The sequence below is a fragment of the Nilaparvata lugens genome, chromosome 10 (assembly GCF_014356525.2).
Source record: "Nilaparvata lugens isolate BPH chromosome 10, ASM1435652v1, whole genome shotgun sequence".
NCBI lineage: Eukaryota > Metazoa > Arthropoda > Insecta > Hemiptera > Delphacidae > Nilaparvata > Nilaparvata lugens.
The window spans coordinates 6,834,397-6,848,603 of record NC_052513.1 but is presented as its reverse complement, the minus strand read 5'-3'; the positions used below and the strand labels follow the sequence as shown (position 1 = coordinate 6,848,603).

Genomic DNA, 14,207 nt, shown 5'->3' with positions numbered 1-14,207 from the left:
TTGTGGAGCTTTAAGGTCCTTTAGTACAAATGAATCACATTATTCTCCTCTTATATTCACATGAATATAAACTTGATACCATCAACGGAAACAGACTCTGCTCATTGTGCAATAGGAAGGAGGAGGAGGATGTCACGCATTTCATTGGAAAATACTCTTCGAGTTCAGATGGCAACACTTTGGCAGGGCAGCATTGTCACGGGAAGATCTGAAGAACTACCTAAACGGAGATGACTGGCTAAAGATAGGTGCATACTGTGTTGGTGCATGGAAATACAGACACTACTTGATTTCAGAGTTCAATGGATAGTGCGTTGTGAACTGTTGAATCAACACTAAGGGAAAAGTATTTTAAAAACAAGAATGTGTAATTCTGTGTGGAGTCTACTCATGACAAACCTCACCCTGACCAAGGGATTGATGCTTGTTATAACTAAAATTATGTTCTTGTATAATATTATCTAGGAAACAATGTTAAAATAAAAGCAATTATTCATTCATATTCATTCATTCATTCATCCATAAACTTGATACTATCAAGATCCTGACTATTTTATCAAACTTTGCAATCTGAATAGTGCAGTGAAGAGTAAAATACAAGCAGAAGTAGATTACATAGGAGACAATGAGTCAATAAATAGAGAAATTATTATTAAACGAAAATACCAATTAAATACTGTAAATCACCCCAAAGACTGCTGCTAAATATTGACAATAGGGTTACCAGTTAGATGGAAATTCGATAATCGCTACTATACAAAAATTATTTGTCAGCCCGGGAAACGAACCCGGTACCTCCTAATTGCCGGACAGCAATGCATATCCTTACACCAAACTGACAATATCTGGATAGCAGCGCTTATTTTATACGAAACCATAGCGGCCAGCCAGTCTTCAGATGGGAATGAATTGTATATTGCATTTGTTCAAATGCAAAGTAATGAATAATTATTATCAAACGAGAATACCAATGAAATGATGTAAAATCACCCCGAAGACTTCTGCTACTGTAAATATTGACAACAGGGTAAACAGCTCACAAATAATTTTTGTATAGTAGCGCTCATCGAATTTCCATCTAGCTGTTTACCCTGTTGTCAATATTTGCAGTAGCAAAGGTCTTTGGGGTGATTTGCAGCATTTAATTGGTATTTTCGTTTAACAATAATTATTCAATAATTAGCATTTGAACAAATACAATTTCCGATTTATTTCCATCTGTAATAAATAGAAACATGAGGTGTACACTATGAGACATATGTATCATGTATGATAAATATAATGTATGATGTGCACACACTGGACGAGCATGAAACAACAATGTACAAAATAGAATATAATAGCGCTTACCAAGTGTGCATCCCTCTTACTGCCAGCTGTTCACATTTTACCAAAAATTCTTCCTATTCAAAGTTGCTTTGTTGTAGTCATTAAAAAACGAGTAATACTTGTTTACACACATGTTAGACCCTAAATTACAGCTGCGACCTCATATCTACGATGAGAAATTGCAAATGTGTCATAAATTATTTTAACGAGCCCGCAAACACTTATCTTAAAAGGAAACCATGAGTAATTCAGTGGTGGGCCATTGTCGAAAGTACAGCATGCGAGGCACCGTAACCGTTGTAAGCTTCCATTATATCGTTAATCAGTTGAGGTTGGATCGTGATTTATTGCTGACTCGGTGAGGTAACGATGGACTGAAACAGAGCTTTGGCACCATTGCCAGCTGATTCCCTGCTAACTTGTCTGATAACCACAGTGTAGGTTGTTTTCATTGACAATCCACAGTACTTCTCCAGCAAAAAATCAAACATATATCATGCTGGGATTCGTCCCATAATTCATTCATTGTAAACTAAAGTTTTGGACTGGGTGATTTTGGGATGGAAAAGGTTCGATATCTATTCCACTATGGCAATGTTTGTCTTTTAATTTTGAAATTGTTGTTATTATATCAGAACCGTATAAATACGATATTATTCAGTCTGAACAAAATTCAACATCATTCATGAGTTAGCTATAGTGGGGTCCACGTTATAATGACAGTGTAGGAAGATAGGAGAAAAGGGCTGCCAGATCTCAGCCTTGCCACCCAAACAGCTGATAATGGTACATCTGATGAATTTAACTGTTCATTATTGTTGAAAATAGTTAATCATATTTTATTTGTCAAGAAAATATATTTTTTGAAGATGTAATAATCAATTTACATGATTGAGATAAAATATTCTGTCAATTAGTTGAATTTCTACATTGTTGATAAACGATGGGGCAACATCGCAATGCGTGAAAGAGATAGCGCCATCTGCTTTGTTAAGGCTGTGCAAAGGCTAAAAATAAACTTTCCACTGGTGATATTTTTCAAAGTTTTGTGATTTGTATATCATCAAGCTATCAAAATGAAAAAGTTTTCTCAGGAAAACATTTTTTTCTGATCATTACTTTTTGAGATATGAGCGTATAAAGTTTAAATTCTTGGGACAGAACATTTCAAATTCGGTAAGAGATAAATCCATAAGATTTAGAGCAGTGGTCGCCAAACTTATGAGCCTATGAGCTGGAATAGCATTTATAAATCTTCTAGTGAGCTACCAAGGAATATTAGAATAAAGAAAGTATTTTTTATTGCCTATAAAGATACATTTCTAGTGTTGAAATCTCATAGCAAAAAGTATAACAAAATGTACATTTCAATGAGAGCAGTGGAACTCTTTTTGGCCATCAAGTATTTTCTTTGTGTTTGGAGTGTACATTGTAGCCGCCATTCCGATGCAGTTGTCCAAAAAATGTTCATCGGTCAGTCTGTTCCTATATCGATTTTTTATAAATTTCATACTTGAAAAAGATGATTCACACAAGTAGGTAGAGCTGAGCATAGCTTTCAACCTCAATGCAACTTGAATAATAATTGGATATTTTTCTTTGGGGACTTGAGGCCAAATATTTCCAGTTGTAGAAAGTGATCTGAGAGACAAGATAATTTTAAAAATCCACAAATTCCATTCCAACTGAAGCCTGATCTCCACCAAAATATTTTACAACACAAGCTGCAAAATCTTCTGCATCAATCTCTACAAAAAAATAGTTGACGAATTGTACCATAGTCGATATGCTTTTAAAATCTTGAAGTCGTTGATCAAACTGTTGTCTCAAGTCTCAATTGTAACGTATTCTTGGTGATTGCTGAGGTGCTGCGAAGGATTTTTCTCGTCATTGATTTTCTTCAGATTGAAAAAGTGTTTATATTCAAACTCAACGACATTCTTTTCCCACATTTCAAGCTTCTTGGAAAACGATTTTACAGTTCAAATCATTCCACCGATGTCCTTATCTTTCCCTTGAAGCTGCAAATTTAAATCATTCAACTTCTCAGTTATATCTGTGTAAAATGCAAAATTTTGTAGCCATGTTTCTCAATGCATGGTTGACAACCCAAGCATTTCTGTGAGCTACCAAAAACTACTCCACGAGCTACCGGTAGCTCGCGATCGACTGTTTGGCCACCACTGAATTAGAGGATAGATTCTTCATGGTATTGTTGATCTAGTAAAACAATATTTTCTGAAAATAACAATTTTTAATATAGGGCCTAGTTATTCAATTTACTAAAAAAACCCAAAAATAGCTTTTACTTGAGTTATTTCTGGTTATTTTTGGTGAATTGAATAACTTTTTCAAAAATTGATATTTTCAGAAGATTTTTGTTTTACTAGATCAACAATACCATGAAGAATCTATCCTCTGAATCTCATGGATCTATATCTCACCGAATTTGAATGTTCTGTCCCAAAAATTCAAACATCAGGCGCTCATATCTCAAAAAGTAGTAATGATTGGAAAAAAATGTTTTCTTGTGAAAACTTTTTCATTTTGATAGCTTGATGATATACAAATCAAAAACTTTGAAAAATATGACAAGTAGAAAGTTTATTTTTAGCCTTTGCACAGCCTTAAACGATAGAGAAGGATAGCAACACCATTGCAAATGATAAAGATTTAAAACATACCAGCTGATCTCTTTCACCAATCAAGTATTAGATTGTAGGCCAACACTGCGACGTTGCAACATCGTAGGCCGCGGCCTTGTATTAGAGTTGGCTATGATTTGTCCCATAACTCATTCATTGTGAATCGTGGTTTTGAAATTAATGGTTCTGGGATGGAAATGGTCAGATTTTTATTCCACTCGGTCGATGTTTGTCTAATAATTCGAACATTATTGTTATTACCTCAGAACTGTATAAATACGGCCTTATTCAGCCTGAACGAAATCCAACATCATGAGTTAGCTAGGTGGTGACAAAACAAGAATAGTGTATAGATAAATACTATCTATATACTATCCTTGGTGACACTATACATGGACAATTCATTGGAACAGAAGTGATGATAGGCCTATCGCATAATCGGTAATGAGTTCGGTGATATCTTTGTACAGTTGATGGCTGAACAAACCTTATTGTAAAATTCTTCTTTCTTTCCATTTGACCATTCTGGTCCAGAAGTTTGGAAAAGAATTACAATACTGTACTTATATATTATTTCATCCTGGACATTTCAACTTTATCAAATACATAATAATGAACAAGTTCATTCTACATCTCCAGCCGTTTCTGACATTTATTTGAACTATTCAAAACAAAAAAGAGATTACTGTGAATAATTTTTATATTTTCTTTTTAGAATAATGGTTGATATATCCAGTTGATACATGCAGTAAAATGTTTTTTGGGATCAGAATGTAAACAGATAGTTTACAGAATATCAAGGAATCTATCACACTGAACAGTACTGTTCTTCCTGATGTTAGTACTATATCGTAACTCTTATTCTGTTCTTAATAAATTGAGTGAAACGATACTGCAATACTGAACGTTGTTTGGAAAGAATTACAGATGGTAATAAATCTCAACCAGAAGATTGGAGCGTCCTGTTTAAAGAGAATATACGCTTACTAGTACGGGAGATCAATAAATTCTTTTAGTACGCCATCCATGCAAAATAGCGAATTCGGAAATTTACGATCTATGTTATAAATTTCCCAACTCTTACAGTCTTGCTCTCACTCCCTCGTTACACTTTTTCATTCGCGTACAAAGTATGGAGAGTTTAATTTTATCGCGAGAATAAATTTCTACTAAATATCCTCTTAGTGGATGAGGCATTCATCATAACTCCACCAGGAGCAGTTTTGTCTTACCTGGAGTTTGTTGAGTTCGTACACTTTTTACAATCTGGATCCTTCCAGATTGTTCAAGGATCACATAAATGTATGCCATACCATAAAATGTGTGTAATTTTGGCTTACCAAGATAAATTAATCCATGAATGGCATTTTGAACCTATATCATATTAGAGACTCATGTCGAATGAACAATCATAAATCCTGAATCTCCAACGTTATCAATAAATATGGATCTTAATATAGCTATTTAACATGGCTATTCCTATGCCTATTTAATATGCCTATTTCTTTTCATGTCTATTTTATCATTGTACCGGAAAAAATCTTCTTTCCTCATTCTTTATTTGTACAGATGACACTAAATGTGATTAACATTGGATTAGAAATAATGAGGCGGCAATCCTTTGCTATTTTTCTCCCGAGTTTAGGTATTATAACACGTTATGACCCCAAATGAAGGTTATTCTTTCACGCACTATTTAAACACACTTTTCAGCTGAAGAAACATGATACAATTTTACATTTTGAATTTTAATGAATAAAATTTGAAAATATATAAAGGTTTAAAATATTTATTTCCACTCCATGATCATAATCTTCAATATTCATTAGAGAATCACGCTACAAATAAAACCATATTCCCTCCGAGTTTTTTAGATAATGATTCACTATCCTATCACGATGAACCTTGTGAAGATAGAAAAACCAGGAGTCATAACAAAAGAAAATTGAACAGGCTATGGAGAGCAAGTAAGAATTTATATGAATACATGATCATCACATCAGGAAAGATGTCCCATGATCACGGAAGATACTCAATCAATCAATTTTATTTAGAAGATACAATGTCAATACACAAATAATTCAAAAACACTGATTAACCCTAGAAATCATGGTTTCCTTGTTAACCTCTGATGTAGTAGTTTCTCACTACTAAGGATAATTTCATAATTATAGTTCAATGCCGAGGATACGGGTTGGATAGAGCAGGCCTGATATAATCACTCTATTTGAATTGAATGTTCGCCGAAGCTTGAAGCCTGAATACCCCACACAATCTTGGCTTTAATTAATGAACTGTATAGCAAGCAGCAAGCAAGCCAGGCAAGGCGGGCGAAGGATGTAGTTCAGGGGAACAGGTGGGCTCTATGAAACTCGTTATTTGATGAACTACTATCGTTTATCATACACAGACAGACAATATTGTGGCAAGATAACGCTCGCACGCGTCTTCCTACGCCGCCTTTGTCGGTGGGTGAACGGAAAGTGCGATCGAAAGATGATGGAGGAATAGGAGGGGAAGGATGAGATAGAAGAGGATGAGAGGGAAATGAAGAGGAGTAGGAGGAAAGGAGGGGGTGATTTCTGTTTCAGTGGTGACAAAGTTAAGTGAAAGTGAAGAAATTGTGAGACGCAGGAGAGGAAAACTGAGAGGGAAGAATGAAAATGAAGTAAAGAGTAAGGTGAAGAAAATAGGAGATGAAATTAGCTACGGTACCGTGAGGACCAGGTGAATAAGAGTCAAGGAAAGCGGAAGGAAAAGGCGGGACAGAATCATAAGAATCGCGAGAAAAATTGAATGTTGTGAAGTTGAGGGAAACAGGAGAGAAAAGCGGAGAACAGTAATGAGAAGGAAAAGAAGGAGGAATGAGGATGATTAGTAAGAGATCTAGGAGTAGAATGAGAAAAAGGCTGGAGAAAGAGGTTGGAAACGAAGAGTCGAACTATGTATGATCAAAAAAAGAAGAATAAGAGGGTGAGGAGCAGTTAGAGGAAATGAAGAGAAGGAGGATTAAATGGAGAAAGAAGAAGATGAGAAATAGAAAAGCAGGAAAAAGTGAGAGGAAAGTGAAGCGGGAAGATGGAAATAGAGAAATAACATCTCTTCATGGAAGAAAGAATTTATGAAGAGAGAAAAGTTTGTGGATAAGAAGTAATAGAAGAGATAGAGAGAAGAAAATCGAGAACAAGAACGTGGAGAAGAGTGGAGCCGAATGAGATCAAGAAGAGGATATTATTTGTAGAAAGTAGAAGAGAAGCAACGAAAGAAAAACCTATGTGAGAGGATTGAATGAAGCCGGAGAAATTGGAATTGAAGAAATGGATACGGAAGTTAATGGATCAGTGAAAAAAAGAGACTGTATGTAGAGAAAGAGAGAATAGTGAAGGCAAAGAATGTAGAGTGTAAGTGGATAAATAAGGAGGGAAAACATAGTAATACCCACGGGAGAAGTCAGAGGTTTAGAATTCCTTCCTCCTTTAGAATCAAAATATATCGGACGAAGAGGAAAGAAACATATGAAGAGGCAATCTAGATCACTACTGTTCAAATGAAACTCATTAGGTGGAGTAGGGGAGTAGAGGAGGAAGAAGAAGATGATATAGGAGAAGGAAATGAATTAAGGAGAGAAAAACGCCAAAATGGAATCCTGCACTCGCAGTTTTGCATCGTATCGGTGAAGCTGAAGTAACGACTCATAATTCAAACCTGCTCCTTTACTGCTATAATTTATTTGGGGACTTTCTAATCCATAATAAATATTGGCATGATAAATTTATGGCCTTGTCCTGTACAGATAGCGAGTGAGCGAGTACTCTCCTGAGTATAATGGCGTTCTGTGATAAAAATTCGTTTTACCTTAATGAAGGCCAATTATTTTGGTAGTCCAATACTATTCTTGTCGTGTGAACGTGAAAATAATATTTCACAATAATATTTCAATATTTTGACAATCACACAAAAAAGGTGTTAAAAACTTAAGGTTAAAAACGAAAAAATGTTCAAAGAGATTAACGATTTTCTTTTATAGTTAGTTATTTTTCCCGCATTTAAAAGATGAATTTCTGAGAAATCTGTATTTTTTCAACTTGACTATTTTTACAGGATAGCTGTATCAACTATATCAAGATTGGTACTGATGGGAATCATCTCTATCAATAACTGATACATCAATAATCACAGATAATTAATCACATTATCATTTTCTTCATATTAGTAAGTTCATCCCCTCTTTCACTCTATTGTCTTTATCTTCAGAAAAATATATTTGAATTCCACGTTGAGTATTCATATAATTCTTAGATAATTACAGTGGAATCTCGATTATTCATTCAGTCCTCTATAATTCGTAGTGAAACAATGTATTTTGTTCCTCGCGATAATTCGTAATAACATCGTCGCTGGCTTATCTTTGACCTCTATCATTTGTAGTTTTGACTGCGAGAACTCTCTATAATTCGTAGTTTTGCTCTTTGCATTTATCATGGAAGAGGAAAATAATTAAAGTGTACTATGCTATCGCTATCCAATTCTCTAGATATCATGAGTCATCAACCGGAAATCACATAGACGCCAGACGAAATCATTGTCTCTATTGATGATGTAGTCATTCCAGTGTTATTAGAACCCATTTTAGAAATAAAAGAGAAAAATAAGTAGATTGAAATCTGAACATTTTTTCAATATTTTTTTTAATTTTCAGTTCAAAACTTATATTTTTGTTTAATCTCTACCTATTACCCATTTCTTCCATCTACCTAGGTTTGAATTTATCTGTAATATATTATATTCATTTCTTCATTTAATCTATTTCAATAGATCCTTTTTTCAATCTATTAACGTTTTATTTTTATGTTTTTAAAATAATTTCTATTTATAATATTCCATCCATGATTGCACTTTGCTCAGTGACTATTTAGCATTTCATAATTCATATGTTTTCTTCTTCAACCTCCATTATTAGCCTTCTCATCCTCCTCATCCTCTCTCTCATCCTCCTCCCACAAAGCCTATATAATTCTTACCAATCCTTAATTGGTTCCGTCAACTACGAATTATAGAGGTTCGACTGTATTATTGATTTACTTTTATTTACTTGGGTTTCATGTTTTGCGGAGAGATCTTTGATCTTGTGAGTTGTGCATAAGTTTAATTTTGAGTATTTTTCACTTATTCTGGAATGAATCAAAGGAAGTTTGGTCTTGGACTAATGCCTAATTTACCTTTCCATCACTATTTATTTTTTCCTGAACCGATAAATGAATGTACGGAGAAGCAAGTTGATAATGAATTGAACACTATTCTCAGAGATAGAATTGTTTCATTATAAAATGAAAACATAACAGTTCTATAGAACTATTCCAGTAGTAACCGAAGAACTTTTTTGATCCTGAAGAAGTGAAGATGAATACTGATTGATGTCTTGGAAGCCATACGCTAAATAAATAAATAGATAATTCCAGTACTTCTAAAAGTTCTTATATTTCTAATAGTTTCATTGCTCAATGCCTTGTGCATTGAAATTATGTTTTGGGTGATTAATACAAGGTGGAGAAGGCAACAAAAAAATATTATTCATTATGTATATGTATTTTATTCATTTTGATAGAGTTTTCAAAGTTTATCCAAGTTTCAAAATAATTTAGTGTTTTCGCTTGATACTAGATTTTTTTTAGAAAATTTAGTACATCCTAAATATTGGGAAATCCTGATCTTCTAAATGGTCCTGGTTCAATTACCGATAGCTCCAGTACAGTATTTCCTAATCACCAACATCATTACCAACACATAGCTGATAGAAAAAGGAATTCTGATCATTCAGCTGGAAGACTGGCTCAGCTTCGCTGCACTGTTTATCCATTTTAATCTTGACCCGACTATTAAAGCGGCCTTTCTCCCAGTTTCGATGGTTTATTTAGGGAAAACAGAAGACGGGAAGGCGGAAAACGGCCGGTTAACGACCAAGTGCCTTTACCTGCGCTCGAGAAGAATAATTTACGATCGAAAACTCGTCTCAAGATTCGGCGCTGGCTGATTTTCCCTGCTTGGAAAACATTAGGCTCCAATGGAACAAAGCGTTGAGATTCCGAACTCATGTTCATCAAATTTATGGTAATCGAGCCTTAACAGCTCAGCAAAGTGAATCAAATTGAACAACAATCGGATGCTGTCCAATCCTATTACTCTCATCTATTTTATTCAGGTTCCCATTTAAAGCTTTTTTTGTGTTTCATTTATGGCAAATAAATAAATTCATTCATTCAAAATTCAAGTATTGTCATATCCGAAACATTCATCTCATTTGTTCAGTTGTTAGCGTATTAAAAGGTTTCAATAACATCTAGAATAATCAAACATTCTACACCTCCAAGAACCTCAAAGCTTTCATTTACAAATTACAGATGATATAGGAGATTCTTGTAACAGCTCTCCAAACAGCTATCAACAATTTGTCATCCAATCTCCCACAAAATCACTGCTTTCAAAGTTATGATTCAACGAGCTTTGTTCCAAAGGAATTTTGGGCGTAAAATGAGTGATTAATTTCGATGATCGAATATTATCCAAAATAATTGAATGAAAAAGACTAAGAAATTGTCAAAAAACCACAGATTTATTGATACTTAGAAAGACCGGTTTCGGTTATTACACCATTGTCAATCTCTAAGTATCTTTCTCCGGTCTTTCTAAGCTATCAATAAATCTGTGGTTTTTGACAATTTTTTAGTCTTTTTCATTCAATATGGATAATTACCAAAATATCAACTTCTCAACTACACAAAAAGTACAAAATAATTTATATACAATTACCATTGCGAGAGATTCTGGATTTATGAGTTCTATCATAGAGAAACGATAACACTATTGTTTCTCTATGGTACTATCTTGATTAACATATGAATGTAATTTGATTTCATAAAAACGTGATATTTTTTGGATTACTATAATTCATTCATTTTTTCCATTCATTCATTTATTTATACGATAAGTACATTATCAAAATGATAGGGAGAGGAAAAATAAGGCAACATTGTGCTATTCCTCTCCCAAATTTGGAAAACACATAGTCCGAAATAGGTTAATTCTTTAATAATTATTGTTGTCTCGTACAAGTGATGATTAATTTTTACTTTCCTTGCCCTATTACCATAGGTAAGGAAAGTGTTGCTTTCCGAAAAAAATTAAGGTACCCAAATTTCTAAATTTCTATACGTTTCAAGGTCCCCTGAGTCCAAAAAAGTGGTTTTTGGGTATTGGTCTGTATGTGTGTGTGTGTGTGTGTGTGTGTGTGTGTGTGTGTGTGTGTGTGTGTGTGTGTATGAGTGTTTGTGCGTCTGTGTACACGATATCTCATCTCCCAATTAACGGAATGACTTGAAATTTGGAACTTAAAGTCCTTATACTATACGGATCCGACACGAACAATTTCGATCAAATGCAATTCAAGATGGCGGCTAAAATGGCGAAAATGTTGTCAAAAACAGGTTTTTTTCGCAATTTTCTCGAAAATGGCTCCAACGATTTTGATCAAATTCATACCTAAAAAAGTCATTGATAAGCTCTATCGACTGCCATAAGTCCCATATCTGTAAAAAATTCAGGAGCACCGCCCCATCTATGCAAAGTTTGATTTTAGATTCTCAATTATCAGGCTTCAGGTACAATTTAAACAATAAAATTTAAGTGGAAAAGATTCAGCATGAATATCTCTACAATCCAAGTTCAGTAACATTTTCACCTAAAATTTAAAATAAGCTCGAAATGCGACAAAATAAGATTATTTAATTGCAAACTGTTGGCAACTGTTGATTCTATTAAATCATTCACTATGAAGAGATAGCAGACTTCGTGTGTCTGCAGCGCTATTGTCCTGTCACCAGCTGTCTCAGATCTTAGAATAGTAGATTTGATATGCGCGGGAACACTAGCGTCAGTTGATCAATTTTCATAACGGCAAGGAAAGTTGTGTGAGTGCGCCACACCAGATTTTAAGGTTCGAATAGTAATAGCATTTCAGATTCAAAATCAAGTCTAATGCGTATTCTATTGTCTCATTTTTATCTGTGCTCCTGAAGGAAAGCCTGTTCTGTGATTGTTCATTACACATTCTTTGAAATTATTATGGTAAATTAACAGTCGATCAGAAGCTATCAAAAACCACAAAAGGTTGTTAGAAAGTTTTAATAGAAGTTTTCTCGAACACTTTTGAATAACCTTCTTATCTATTTTTTCCTTTTTCGAACAAAAAAGGTACTATAAAGTAAATACATTACTTATAGTAATTTTATAAGTGATTATGCTTTCTTCTCATATTTTTCCATAACAAACACACTAGAAATAATCATAAAAGACTTCTAAAGAAAACATAGCAGCAAGCTACACTCGACAAGTGTCGAGTTACGAATGAACGAACACAAATATGCAGCAACATGTCAACTACATAGTCAAAACTTGTAACATCTGGTGGTCTCCAAGTCTAGGAGGTGTAGCTGGACACGGCTATGGCAGAATGTTGAATCATTGAAGTTTGTAGGCATCCCTTAAACCTCCTTCCCTTCCCACTCACCCTTCCCTTCCCCCACGCTCTTCCACCAGCCGCTGAGCAACCCTAATCGTAGCCAGGATCACACTCACCCAGAAGCCGAAGTGGTTTTGATACATAATTCATCCGCCCAACACAAGTTACGCGGCTCTTTTCCGGCCTTTAGTTCGCGTCAGTTGCAGATTCCACTACTCACTGTGTGTTATTGCATTCGAGAGAGGAATTGTACAACGTACATGTGGGGTAGGTGTGTATGCTTGTATGAGATATGCGTGTGGACACTCACTGAGAGAGCTCGGATTGTAAAAGGATCCGCGATGAAAACTAATTTTCTCCCAAAAAGGAAAACAGATTAGCTAGATTTCAATCAGCGAATCCGTTTTGGAAGTTGTGGGTGAGTTTTAAAGTAATTGTGTTCTGTTTGTGTGAGGGTCACCACTGATAAAACCCTGTACTTTGAAGTAAGTTCATGATACTGTAACTAGAGTCCATCTACATTTTCTTTCTCTTCCATATGAGGAGTATTGATTTTCAATCTAATCTACTCATTTTATTTCAACAATGGAATCATTGTATGTGGTTTCTAGAGAAATTATATTTTTGAATTTTGAATTGTTTTGCCTTTTTTTTGGATCCTCATTCTTCTGTTCCACTATTCATGAACCCTCTCTTCTCTTCTCAAAATTATTTGTTTAACCACTTATCATGATTATAATTATGAAAATTACAAATATATTATCTCGTTGCTAGTAAAGATGATGTAAGATTTCATATAATCATGAAAAGTAATTCATAAATTAAAATTAAAATGGAAATGGAAAAGATTTTATCTATCCAATAAACTATAAGGTATGTCAACTTGAAGAAGGTGAGACTAGTTATGAATAAAACTTTGTTTTTACTTTCCTTGGTAAGGAAAGTATTGCTTTCCGAAAAAAATTAAGGTACCCAAATTTCTAAATTTCTATACGTTTCAAGGTCCCCTGAGTCCAAAAAACTGGTTTTTGGGTATTGGTCTGTATGTGTGTGTGTGTGTTGTGTGTGTGTGTGTGGTGTGTGTGTGTGTGTGTGTGTGTGTATGAGTGTGTGTGTGTGTATGAGTGTATGTGCGTCTGTGTACACGATATCTCATCTCCCAATTAACGGAATGACTTGAAATTTGGAACTTAAGGTCCTTTCACTATAAGGATCCAACACGAACAATTTCGATCAAATGCAATTCAAGATGGCGGCTAAAATGGCGAAAATGTTGTCAAAAACAGGGTTTTTCGTGATTTTCTCGGAAACGGCTCCAACGATTTTGATCAAATTCATACCTAAAATAGTCATCAATAAGCTCTATCAACTGCCACAAGTCCCATATCTGTAAAAATTTCAGGAGCTCCGCCCCATCAATGCAGATAGATTCCCAATTATCAGGCTTCAGATACAATTTAAACAAAAGAAATCAAGTGGAGTAGATTGAGCATGAAAATCTCTACAATTAATGTTCAGTAACATTTTCACCTAAAATTGAAAATAAGCTGTAAATTCGAGAAAATGTGATTATTCAATTGCAAATTATTGTTGATTCTATTAAATCATCCACTATGAAGAGATAGCAGACCTCATGTGTGTCTCCAGCGTTATTGTCCTGTCACCAGCTGGCTGAAATCTTTGAATAGTAGCATAGCCACCTCTAATACAAGGCCGCG

At 34.6% G+C, this 14,207-nt stretch overlaps 1 protein-coding gene across 1 annotated transcript in view; it reads left to right on the top strand.

Annotated features, from left to right (window-relative positions):
- LOC111044919 overlaps positions 1-14,207 on the top strand; it is a 310,482-nt gene that overhangs the window by 247,338 nt on the left and 48,937 nt on the right. The window lies entirely within an intron of this gene.